This window comes from Ischnura elegans, chromosome X (genome assembly GCF_921293095.1).
Source record: "Ischnura elegans chromosome X, ioIscEleg1.1, whole genome shotgun sequence".
Taxonomy (NCBI): domain Eukaryota; kingdom Metazoa; phylum Arthropoda; class Insecta; order Odonata; family Coenagrionidae; genus Ischnura; species Ischnura elegans.
The window spans coordinates 17,620,261-17,633,629 of NC_060259.1; the positions used below are offsets into that span (position 1 = coordinate 17,620,261).

The 13,369-nt window shown below is 40.3% G+C and overlaps 1 long non-coding RNA gene across 1 annotated transcript; it reads left to right on the forward strand.

The window, feature by feature from the left end:
• The first annotated feature begins 11,641 nt into the window (after positions 1-11,641).
• On the forward strand, positions 11,642-12,922 carry LOC124170926. Its single transcript, XR_006867611.1, has 4 exons — positions 11,642-11,791; positions 12,174-12,251; positions 12,338-12,571; positions 12,656-12,922. It is a non-coding gene; the product is annotated as an uncharacterized LOC124170926 (long non-coding RNA).
• Positions 12,923-13,369: the final 447 nt, after the last annotated feature.

A 13,369-nucleotide genomic window follows, 5' to 3' on the forward strand; every position in this document is an offset into this window, starting at 1 on the left:
ATTAAGAAGCAAACTGTACTCATTCAAGATGGAATCGGGCAAAGAAAAAAAGAAGGCAAAGGGGATAACGAAGTCTGTGAAGGAAAAATGCCTAAAATTTGATGATTACATTAGTTGTTTAAAAGAAAACTCGACGCAATTTCGAAAGATGAACGTAATCCGTAGCAAAATGCACGAGTTATACACTGTTAAAATAAATAAGGTGACACTGAATGCATCCGATGATAAACGATATATTTGCGAGGATGGAATTAACACGCTTGCTTGGGGTCATTACAGAATTCCGCGTAAGAGGGCGTACGATGAAGCGTTTGCTGATTCCTGAGAAACATTAAATACGTTCTCTCAAATTCACAGTTTTCAGTCTTGAACATGACGTTAGTCTGGAAACACCCTTTTACTTGTATCTGTGCTGGGCCATCAGGATGTGGAAAGACCACATTTGTTACGCAGTTCATAGAAAATTTGGATGATATGGTGGATATTCCTATACGTGAAATAGTTTGGTGCTGTGCCACAGGAAGTGAGCCTGACATAGGAAAACCCGTGCATTTTATGAATGAAATTACCCCTTTCGAAGAATTTGGTGGTGTGCCAACGTTGTATGTGATTGATGATTTGATGAGTGAGGGAGCTTATAGTAAAGACGTGTGCAAATTATTCACCAGAGGGAGTCATCACTTCAACGTTTCCGTTTTCCTTATTACGCAGAATATTTTCCATCAAAGTCCGCAGGCGAGAAATATATCACTGAATGCTAAATATATAGTAACCTTTAAAAATCCACGAGATAGGTTACAATTTGGTCACTTGGCTAGACAGGTCTATCCAGAAAAATCGGGGGAGTTGGAAAGAGTATATAAACAGGTTACGCAAGAACCATTTGGTTATTTATTACTAGATCTCTGTCAGGACACGGACGAAAGGTTTCGTTTTAGAACACACATTTTCCCCGAAGACGGGGCAACTGTAATATACATGCCTCAACACGATGAAAAGATTGAAGAACAATAAACATTTGCTCCATTCATTAAAGTGTGCAAGACCAAAATTACGCGCTGCGATATTAAAATCTTCCGACGACGATTTGATAAAGGCCATTTGTGATTGTTGTCTGAATACCCTGAACGGTAATCATAAGATTGATAAGGGATTAAAACAAAAATTATCCAAGCATCGTAACACACTGAGAAAGTTGGCTGAACGGAGGACGAGTGTAAAAAGAAAACGAGCGCTTCTCGTACAAAAAGGTGGCTTTTTGCCATTACTACTGGGTTCGATTTTAAGCGGTGTGATCGGTAGCCTGCTGGGAAAATGAGTTTGCAGAAAATGCTCGTAGTGAGTCCCGAAGTCTTTGATCGAAGTCATGCAAAGGCTAGGTTGAGTAAATTGGATAAGGAAATGAAACTTGTGTTAGCGAGTAAAGGGCTCAAGGATATTGACAAGTGGCATTTGTATAAAAGAATACTCGATAAATATCTCGACTCAGTGTCAGACTATAAATCTCCCGTACACGTTCCAATAGTGAAACACTCACCACCAACACGACTAGCTGAGGGTAGCGATGCAATGAGAAGGCGGTTAGCCGAAATTAAGAGGACAAATTCAGAGTTGGATTCGACATGGGCACGAATAAAGGAACAAATCGAAAGCGATTCTCCACCGAGAAAAATGAAGCGGATAATAGCAACTCCAAGAGAGCCAAGCACACCTCCAAGGGAGCAAAGAACATCTCCAAAGGAGCGATGGACATCTCCGAGAGCAATTCCAAGGCGAACCAAGCGAAAAAGGGTACCAAAAATGTTCGGGGCAGAGTGGGACACGACGTAATAGCTAGCGTGTACAACAATCCCGCACATCCTGCTAGTTTTTCCACAGAACGCAAATTAAATAAAGCGACTGGAATCCCGATAAAAACAATTCGCGAGTGGTTGGAATCTCAAGAAGCGTACACGCGTCACAAGCCGGTGAGAAAAAAGTTTGTTAGAAACCGTTACGAAGTAAACTATATAGATGAGTGTTGGCAATGTGATTTAAATGATTTGAGAAGTTTGAAAAAATACAACAATGGGATCTGTTACATTTTAACCGTAATAGACATATTTTCCCGTTATGCGTGGGCTAGTCCTCTCAAGTCAAAAAGACCTGAGGAAATTATAGAAGCACTTAAGGTCATATTTCGCGAGCGTAAACCATTGAAAATTCAGAGCGATAAGGGAGGGGAATTTGTTAATAGCAAGTTTAAAAGTTTTCTCTCGAATCAAGGTGTAAAGTTTTATACTACAAATAATCCAGAAATTAAGGCTAGCCTCGTGGAACGCTTTAATCGAACTCTGAAGACAAAAATGTATAAATATTTTACAAAATACGCAACTTACAAATATATCGATGTGCTTCCAAAACTTATTAGTTCTTATAACTATAGTACGCATTCTAGCATTGGGATCGCTCCCTCTCAAGTGAATGCTAAAAATGCATTTATCATTGCTAGTCGGAGAAAAAGCTTAAAGAAGACGGATGCAAAATTTAATAAAGGTGATTATGTGAGGATTAGTAAAGAGAGGATTCCATTCACCAAAGGATACACACCAAATTATACTGAGGAAATATTTCAAGTTACAAACATTGATCGAATGAAACTAATACCAACCTATAAATTGAATGATTTGAACGGGGAGGATATAAAGGGTAGTTTCTATGCGGAAGAATTAGTCAAAGTTAACGTGTCCCCCGACACGGAGTACAGAATCGAGAAAATATTGAGACGTCGGGGGAGTGGTCCTAATTTGGAGTATTTTATCAAGTGGGACGGATACCCACCGTCTTTTAACTCGTGGATTTCCGCTTCTTCCGTGCGTAAAATATGAATGAATTTTATCTTACACTGCCCAGCGATAGCTCGAGGGAATTTTTCCCGAGAAACACAATCGCTCATTATCGTACAAAGTTGAGTCATCGCATTGATTTGGAAAACAATAAGTGGTATGTCGGTCTTGCTGAGATTTCGATTCCTTCTATTGAGGTAAATACAGCTCCCGAAGACACACCTGCTGAAATTTCGATTCCTTCTATTGAGGTTAAAAAAACTCCCGAAGACACACCTACTGTTATCGATAACTTTACCCCAGCGTCTCGCGAAGCAGGCGAATTGCCTCCTAAGGATAATAGGACCCGGACTGAAGAGGGAATAGTTAGAGGGGATAAAGAAGTTGTAAATGTGAAACTTCTAGATAATTCATACTTTACAATTCCCATTGGCACTTTTAACAGTATTGCTGTGGCATTTGCAAGACCATATATTGCCTCCAGTACACAAAAACAAACTTACATTTCAAATGAAGTAATGCGTTATATTGATAGACTGAGTGTAAGGATTAATCAGGTTGGAGTTGATGAACGCTTATTACCACGGGCTGTGCAAATTTTATCGAGCGGAGTAAAATACTCGTTGTCTCCGGGGACGTATGATTCGTTTGCCAGCTTATTCAATAAAACTTTGTCTGGCTTTAGTGGAACTCGCAAGGAAAAGATAAAAAATGACCTGTCGTTATTATCGGCTGTTCTAATTAGATTATCATTTAAAGATTCAACGTTGACAGATGATGAGTTGGCGGAAATCATTAATGGTGCCAGGGCAGAGATTAAAACTAAAGAAGACATAGGAAAAAGAGGAAAAAGAAGCATTGCAACTTCCTCAACAAATGTTTACGTTTACACAGATATAATAAAACCGCAGTTGGTCGGTGACACTTTGAGTCGATGCATCCGCATCTTAAATGTTAAAATTGGTGAATATCAAACTTTCAATCCGATTTATTACTACCCCGTCGAGAAAAACAATATTGAGAGTGTTGAAATTCTTTTTGCAGATAAACTCGGTGAAGCAATTTCTTTTCATAGTGGGGAGCAAAGCTCGATAGTTGTGCTACACTTTATAAAAAAGAATTGATTCACGTTAGTACATCATTTTACGACGAGATGGCACCGGTGATGGATCGATATTATATTTATTATTCAAAACAGGTGGGGGGAGAGATTGGATCCTTATATAGAGCTTCTTATAGGGTCCAAAAGGGACGAGGTATCGGGAGTTTCCTCGCGGGATTGTGGCGATTTGCAAAACCTTTGCTATTTAGCGGGCTTAAGACTGTTGGTAAGGAGGCCGCGAGCGCTGGGGCAGCAGCTCTCGGAGACCTTGGAACAAAACCGGTTAAGGAGATACTGCGCAGTAGAATAAACGAGGCAGGTCAGAACTTGAAACGCAAGGCCGAGGAAAAGATAAAAGGCATGTCTGGGGGTGGGTTGAGGATCGCGAAACGTCCAAGGTTAAATAAAATAAAACATAATTGCGTAGACAAAAAGCGACAGTCAATCAGAAGTCGGAGAGGAAAGAAGGTCGTTGGAGGAGATATTTTTTCGCGATAATGGCAGAGCATATGCTGACTTCGTTGGATTTATTCCAACCCAACCCACCGGTGCAAACTAACATCTTAGCAAAAAGACTCGTGTCCTACAAACCCATATCTTCACTAGATAATCGATCGGTTATAGAATTCCTGATCAAAGACTGGGGATGCGTACAAGGATTTGAATAGTATATATCTTAGACTTAAAGTGAAACTTTGTAAAAAAGACGGGACTGATTTCAATGAATCCGCTACCAATCAACCGGGAGTAGTGAACAATATTCTGCACTCTCTCTTCGAGCAGTGTAACGTTTATTTCAATGGGACGTTGGTCACCCCATCAGAGGATAATTATCATTATAGAAGCTACCTGGAAAATGTGTTAAATTATGGTACAGATGCGAGCAAAACACACTTACGAAATGTGGGGTGGGAGTTGGACTCGGGAGACGATATTAATATGACAGATGCTTCAAATTCTGGTTATACAAGGCGCAAGGGTTGGTTTAAGAACAGTGCAGAGGTTGAGTTGTATGGTAAACTGCACGTAGATGTTTTTAATCAGATGCAATTAATGATGGACCGAGTAGACATCGGTATAAGACTATTGCTCTCTAATCATGCTTTCTATCTTATGGGAGGGAGTGACGATGGAGTATTGAAAATTTTAGACGCAACTTTATACGTTCAACATTTCGTTATTAACCCATCCATTTTAGTTGCACATAATAAAATCCTGGAAAACAACAATGCCAAATATCACTACAAGCGTACCGAGTTGAAAACTTTTACTATTCCTTCTGGTGGACGAACTTTGAGCCTGGACAATGCGATCGTCGGTCGAATACCTAATACAATTATTTTTGCAATGGTGGATAATGAAGCATATGCAGGAAGTTTGAATAAGAATCCATTTGCTCTCTCTCACTATTCGCTCGAGAATTTTTCACTCTTTGTGAACGGTGTGCAAATTCCATCCGAAGGATTACAATGCAATTTTTCAAGTAAAAAGTATTGGGCGCGGGCGTATGACACAATATTCTCAGGTAGTGGGATTAAGCATTACAATAGAGGTAATCAAATCACTTACGATATGTTTGGACACGGTTATTTTATGCTAGTTTTCGATCTAACACCCGATGATTCGGGTAATGAGGATTATATAAGTTTAGGAGACAGAGGTGTGGTGAGAATAGAGGCGAGATTCGAGAACGAATTATCGAGAACGGTTACGTGTTTACTTTTCTCAGAGTATGATGCGACATTGGAAATTGATAAAAACAGAAACATAATCACAAACTTTTAGTCATGGATGGAATTCAAATTAACAGGTTACTAAGACCACTCAGTATATTTCGCGGAGTGTACGCATCTGATAGGTTACCAAAATCACCACGAAATGGAGTTTACATAATAAATTTAGATCCATCTAAATTACCGGGTTCACACTGGGTGGCGGTATATTTACATAATAATCATGCAGAGTATTTCGATTCGTACGGCTTACCTCCTTTCGTCTCAAATATAAGTAAATTTTTAAAGTCATTCTCAGTCACTCGCAATCACGTTCAAATTCAAAGCTTTCGTTCGGATATTTGCGGTGAATACTGCTGCCTCTTTACGGCTAGTAAATCATTAGGTCAAACGCTACACAAATTCCTCACACACTTTCATCACACCATCCCTCATCTCAACGACTGCCGAGCCCTGAAGCTGTTTCATCAGACCTTCAAGCGGGTTCGACGGGCCAAATGTCATCCCAGAGCTCAGCGGTGCTGTTCCCGAATAAATACGATGAGCAGGAAGAGGAGGTGATTATTTGAGAAGAAACAGCCGCAGAATGCAGATCGTGGTATCTGTGACTTATAGCCAAGGTGGGGTGACGGAGCTTGCAGCCGTCGACGTCGATTCAAATCGTCTATTTTGGGGAAGTTTCAAGAAACATGGGAAGCTCATCGCTGGAGGAAAGAAGCTACGTTTCCCAGACCCCCTACAACGAGATGAGACATCCTTCAACGAGGGATTCATTTCACACACCGAACTTTCAACTACCCTGGAAGCTTTAACTGAGGGTGCAACCGCTCTCTACGCATTCAGCGAAGCAGAGTGTGAGTTCCTGAACGATCTCACGGGACGGACTTTCATCTCTCTCGAAAAAGAGTTAAGCTGTCCCCCTCCCGAAAAATGTTCCTTTCTTGCCTTTTCCTGCCTCAATCCTTGTCACAAATTGCGCAACAGCACTTGCGCATTGAGAGATGCACATTCTCTCGCCCAGTGGTTCCAGTATAACCGTCTCAAAACCGAAGTTGATCCTTGCCCCGATGACTGTTCCCCCACCCCTCCTCCTACATCAGCCTCTAAATAAGGATGATAACGTAACCATACGTCAGTCATCATGCAGCCGTCGGTGGATCTAGGCCGTCAGTCTCCTCCGGTGAAGAGAAAGAAACCTACTGGAAATTTTATTCCTTCTTTTGGACAATTGGACAATTTACTTCTTCAAAGTGTGTATTATTTGAACAGTGCAAAGACAAAGAGTGTGTGTATCGGTTACGATCCTGGTAGACACTTTGAATCAGTTGTACAATTTAATCAAGTTGGAAAAAAAAGTGTAATAGTTTCACAAAGTGAGTGGCTAAACATCTTGAACTGTGAAAAGGACGTGGATTTGTTCTTTTACAAAGGAGAAAAGCATTTTTTATCTTCCTGTTTGGCATATGCAAATTACTTTGGGAAGACGCATTTGGTTATTAAAAAATCTTTTAACTTAAAGGAAGATGAGTGGTTTGCATTGGTGAAACTCTTCAAGCTGATTGATTTATTTCTCCAGAGGCTTTCAGCTAGCCGTGACAAAGTGAGACATTTTCTCGCCACAAAATTAGCAAAGAATATCACAGATTGTGATTTTGAAAGACTTGAATTAGAGATGGTACTCATAGCGTATGGTTCGGCTGATAATCAAAAGTTGTCAGCTTGAGTGTGATTGAAAGGCTTTCTAACCTCTGGCGTGAATGAAAGTTCCGTAAGTTAGAAAGTCTTGATGTAAGTTCAACCCCTGGCATTGGGCGTAAAAACCTTGTAATTTGGACATACATCACGATGGGTGCCATTATCGAATTTCAAGGATTTACGGACAGCAATGGAAATTTTATTGTCAAAGAATTGGCAATCATCGCTGTCCAGAATAAATGCTGTAATACGTGGTTATTTAAATCACCACAGAAATTTCTCTTTACAAAAGAGTCTTCTTGGCTGAGAAACCACTATCACGGCTTGTGCGAATACTCTGGAGATGTGGATTATTCAGAATTGGAGAGTATACTTTACAATTATACCAAAAATTTTAAATATCTATTCACAAAGGGTGCTCAAAAAGCTGCCTTCTTAACAAGTCTTCTTCCCAAGGGAATTTGTGTGGTTAATCTAGAACTTTATGGGTGTCCCTCATTAACGAAATTAACCACGAATGAGGGTTGTTTAATTAAAATTCATATGGATGGTAATCTACAGTGTGCCAGAAAAAATTGTTTTAAGCTGGCTGATTGGTGTATACGAAATAAAATTTGTTGAAATAAAAAAACTGTTAACCTATACCCTGAGTTATTATTTAATAAAAGAACATAGAATCCTTTCAGACATTTTTTATTGTCAATAGATACACATATCGTCTTCAATTTTGAGTATAAACTTTATTACTCTCAGACGGGTACCTTTAATGGCGTCTGTGGTACCATATCTCACTTTTGACAGTCTATGGTCTGTATAACACACAGGTTTTGGACCGTCAATACAATCACTTTGAATAATTCCTCCTCCTTTTGCGTAGACTCGAGGCCGGATGCATTCGAACACATCACACCAGATGATTGGGTGCTGCTTTTCCGCGAGGCGTCGCTTTTCCGGATCGGTAATGTCATCCTGGGTAGTAATATTAAATCTCTCCACAACCCCATTCTCATTCTCGAAGCCGGAGAAAGTCACGTTCTGTCCGATCACTTCAAATGTCTTACTTTGGTGTCGGAATATGCAGTAGTAAACTGCGTTAAAAAGAACGGAGAGCACAAAATCTGTGCCTAGATGAGGGATAAATACTATGTAAGTATCCGGATCTGACTGCTTCTCCACCCGGAGATTGGTGTACTCCAGGGTGGCTTCGGGATCTCTTTGCAGCTCAGCGACAGTTCTGGAGGCCATGTTAACGTCGAATGAGCTAATAATCACTCGGGAGTTACTTATATGCGGGAGTGGGAGGAGTCACGTTGCAACCGCACGTGTAGGGTGACGCAATGTCGGGGGATATATTGCGTCTCCAGGAAATGAATGGTGCAATGCCAAGCTAAGGGCGGGGGTGACCTCGGTACTTGTGGCCATTTGCGGGACACCTGCAGGGTGATGCAATGCCGACTTGTTATTGCAGCTCTGACAGATCACGATCTGAATGACGTAATGTCGCGTGAATGGAGTTGACGTCAGCGCTGACCTCGACACGTGCGCGTATGATAGTGAGGGGGAGGGGGTGGGGCAATGGAGAGGCCGCGTGAGGGGCTGACCTCGGCACGTGTGCGCTGGGTAGCGGAGGGGGTGGGGGATGATGCAATATCACGTGATGGCCCAGAATCCCCAAATTCTCCCTACTACCGTAATCGCAATTAACAATAAACACACCGTTTTACACTTCGTTTAGACTGACTGTATTACCGCCCACAAAACGAACAACCTGCAACGCCCGCCGCTTCGCGTTTTTTTCTCGCGCGAAATTTAAAAGCCTTGACGTTATCGCGAAGCGAAGGCGCGATAAACGAATGACGGTCTCAAAATTTTCGTGACGTTATCGCGAAATGACGTTAAACGGGGTGACGTAGAACGAGGACTCACTGTATTTCCTTCCAACTCCACTCTTTTGTAAAGGCTTTGTAGACCCCACATAACCTTTTTATGGTTCTTCTCACTGTTAGAGGTTTCCATCTCGAACACCCCAGCATAGCTGTGACAATGTCCCACCTATGCTTTCCTGGAGTAAACTTGGCTGCCTTTCTTTGAACTTTTTCAGGCTTTAACGCATTATTTTTACAATGGAGATTCCACACCAAAGTAGCATATTCTAAAACAGGGAGAGCCATAGCCATCTAAGTCATTTATTTGGTTTCTTTTGTACTCTCTTTCATATTTCTCATGACCCAATAGGGAAATTGCATACTTTTTATAAACAGTATGCTGATATACTACAGTAAACACTTAGTACCGCAATATACTTTTTTCCGCTTAAAATTCAGTTTATACCCTAGAAAATGACTCCCAAAAGTCGCCCGAGTTTCGCGGGCTAAAAAATACCGCCCCCACTAATCTTTGGCTGTGACGTCATAGTTCAGTACGAGTCCAAGATCCAAGCCCAGTAACTGCACGTTTGGAAGAGCCGCGTTGCGTTTAAAGGAGAACATGGGTGAAATAAGGAAAAATTACAAGTGGTGCATTGTTCCTCTGTGCAATAACACCCCAGAAAAAATTTTCGTCTGCATTCCCACGGAGGAAATTAGAAGAAAAGCCGTCTGTCGGGATGAGCGTTACGGAAAAATAAGAGTATAATAAACGGAATGATAAACCCGTGTGCTATGTGAGCGAAGATAACTTTAATATAAATAATATTTCCATATTTCATTGACTGAATAACTTGAAACTGAGATTTTTCGATAATTCGGCCGCCGTAGAATAAAAACTCAACTTCCGAACAAAAATCGAGATAGGTGTTTCTCGATGGTTACGATCGTTACGATGGACTCAAATTATTAAGGCACTTGTTCAATTTTAGTTACGGAAGGACATAGAAAATTCCATGATGTTTAAAATCAAGGGAGGAAATATGAAAATCCAGCAAAATGAGCAACGTTGATCCTCATGCATTCGAGTGCCAGCCAAGAAGACAGCGTTTTCTTCTACTCTCGGCGTCAAAATGATGTGCCGCTGTACTTTGCAAATTTATATCCTGGCTTCACTGCATGGTATAATAATGAACTATTCGTCATTCTAAAGGAAATTTTATCCTAAATTCTGATTTATTTTATTACAAAAAATTTCAAAAATGTAGACACGGCCAGTGCAATAAATGACTCCGCGCACCGAAAAATTAGCCGTTTTGTCAACTTCATGAACTTTGCAACCCAACGTAGGGAAAACTACTACGTCTACAGCATTCATCTTCCACATTAATTTACACTCATCAGTGCGGATTAATAAAATGACTTTTGGGTATTTTTAGAACTTATATTTTGTAATAAATTAATGAAAATATTTAAACATTATCTTGTCCCATATAGTTTATCCCGAAAGATTAAGGGTGCGATTCATAGACGGCACTTTAGGCTAAAGTATACTTTAGCCGGGCTAAAGTCTGCTTTTTCCGTTTCATAAACGCCACTTTAGAAGAAAAATGGCCGAATCGTCACTTTACCGTAAAGTGCCCAACCGGAGCTCACTTTAGTGCTAAAGTGTCCTTTACGGATAAATAAATATGGCGGCACCGGCTGTTATTGAAGTTGAAATACGAAGATATTTGGGTTACGGAAATGAATAGGAACTAATTTTTTGGTGAGAACACAGCAGCAGAGTGGCGTGTTTCAAGAAATAACCAGACACGTAATATATGTCTTTTCCCTGAAAGTATATCGAGTCGGTATTGATGGAGATGACCCATTACTTATGTTTTGAAGTTTAACTCTATCGGTCGTGTGATAATTACAACACAGTAAGTGGTTGGACAGATTAGCATAATTTATGTTGCATTTGTACACATGCTAATTGTTAAGTACTTAGGTTATTTATGCGTTTATGTTTCATAATTTTCCTTAAGATACTTGAATATGATAGCAAAATTCTGTTTACATTGGCCTCAATAGCCTTCGTACGCAAAGACTTGATTTTCATGTCGTTTGGTCAGCAAAATGCTAGCTTATTTACCTTGCATTGCATTTTAAGCGTTTTCATTCAATATTTGCTTAATGTACTCTTGCCGTATGCCTCCATATCGCGTTTAACATGTTTCTGTGATTTTGAAACTATACAGAGTCGACCCAGTAAACACGAATAGCTGCAGCAGCGCTGCACAGGGGTTTCACAGCTGCAAGTTCGTTTCCGTTTCAATGAAGCGCGGTAACAGCGCTTGTGCAGCGCTCTTTCGCAGCGCGCTGGCGAAACATGCAATTGCAGCGCATCAACAGCGCATGCGCAAAGCATGCCTGCAGCACGCTGCTGGAACGCTGCTAATGCGAGTTTGTGCAACAATGCAACAATCCTCCGCTACGCGATTGTTTACCAGGGGGCTTGGGAAGTTTACTGAGTCTATGGCGGCCAACGTTGTGGAACTGTTGATCGTCCTTGGGGATTCTTATTAGGTAAGAATTTATCATCTTCTTTTAAAATGTATAATTTTAGTTAATTTAAATTCAATTCTCCTTGAAATTAGGTAGAGTTGGCATTCTAGCATGGTAAATATAAACACATTTTAAGACTTTGTGTTTTTGTTTACATACGTGGTCGTAGTTATGTTCGGAACCATTGGATATAAGCTTTTAAATATTGATTATATAGGTTTCCATTAATAGTGAAATAGGAAATGTGTAACGCATGTCACAGGAAAAGTTTGCAGCTCAAAATTTTTTAGTTAGCCAACCTTTTTAGTAAAATATTGAAAAGATTGTCTAACGAGATGGGCTGACGCGATGATGTATTATGCAGTACACACGAGTTAAAATTAATGGACATTTCTCATAGCAGGAAAACAACTAGACCCGCAAGCACCTGGTGGGAAAGAAAGAGAGACTAAGCGGCCGGCAACAGCAGAAGAGTTGTATGGTAATATTTTTATCATGTATTTATTTGTATAAGTACTGACATAAAGGTCACTTTGTAAACTAACCTTTCCACATTTAAAATTTTAGGGTTCATGCAAGCTAGCTCAGGAGAAGATATGGGAAAAGAGATACAGGAGATTAGATGGGAAGGTGAGCATAGCTTTAAGCATGCTCACAGAATTAAAGAAAGAGCTAAAGTCCAAGCCTGTAGTGAATGAAGAGAGCATTTCCGTCAACCGGAAATTCCCTCTTAAAACTTTGGATGATGTAGAGGAGCTTGAGAGGGAACTGTCAGAGGATGTATCTCTCCACAATAATTTGGTAAGGCCTCAATCATTTGTGTTTAATTCTTTTATGATAATTTCAACCAGAATTCCGTTGATTACATAATATTTTTCTTTACAGGTTACTCAACTTGCTCGCATTTGTGGTGATGAGGAGCAACCCTCAGTATACAAAATTTTATATTTTGTATTCACTGACGAAGCAGCGAAGCACTTCTGCCTCACCGGAAAGTCTGGAGTTGAGGGGATGAAGAAGAAAAAGTTTATGGGAACGAAAATATGCAGTGTCATTATGGGTGAGTGTCTTCGTGTATTATGTCTATCATTAATCAGTACTCTAATGTATACTTAAAACAGAGTAATCATTAATAAAATCATTTATTGCAAACCTGTGTTTTCAATTAATTCTTGCTGCCCCTCACATACTTAAGTAGTACTTGAAGATTGCTATTATCGGCGCAAAAATGGTAGAATGCTGAACGTTAAGCATTTGTATAAATTCTGCCGAAGCTCGACAGTCGTGTCAGATATCGTTCAACTCATTGTTTATTTGACTTCAACAATGGATCATTAGTACAACGAGTACAACGATATCTGAAACGACCCTGGGGAGCTTCGGCAGAATTTCATACAAATGCCTAAAGTTCAGCATTCTACCTTTTTTTTGCGGCGGTAGTAGTGGCACATTAGGAATGTATTTTCAGCGATTCGGACATGCGTTTGAAGCGATCGTGGCACATTAGCGCAGCGCTCCTGGCATGCTTCTGTAGCGCTTATGACATGCTTGTGCAGCGCTTATGACATGCTTGTGCAGCGCTTATGACATGCAAAAAAG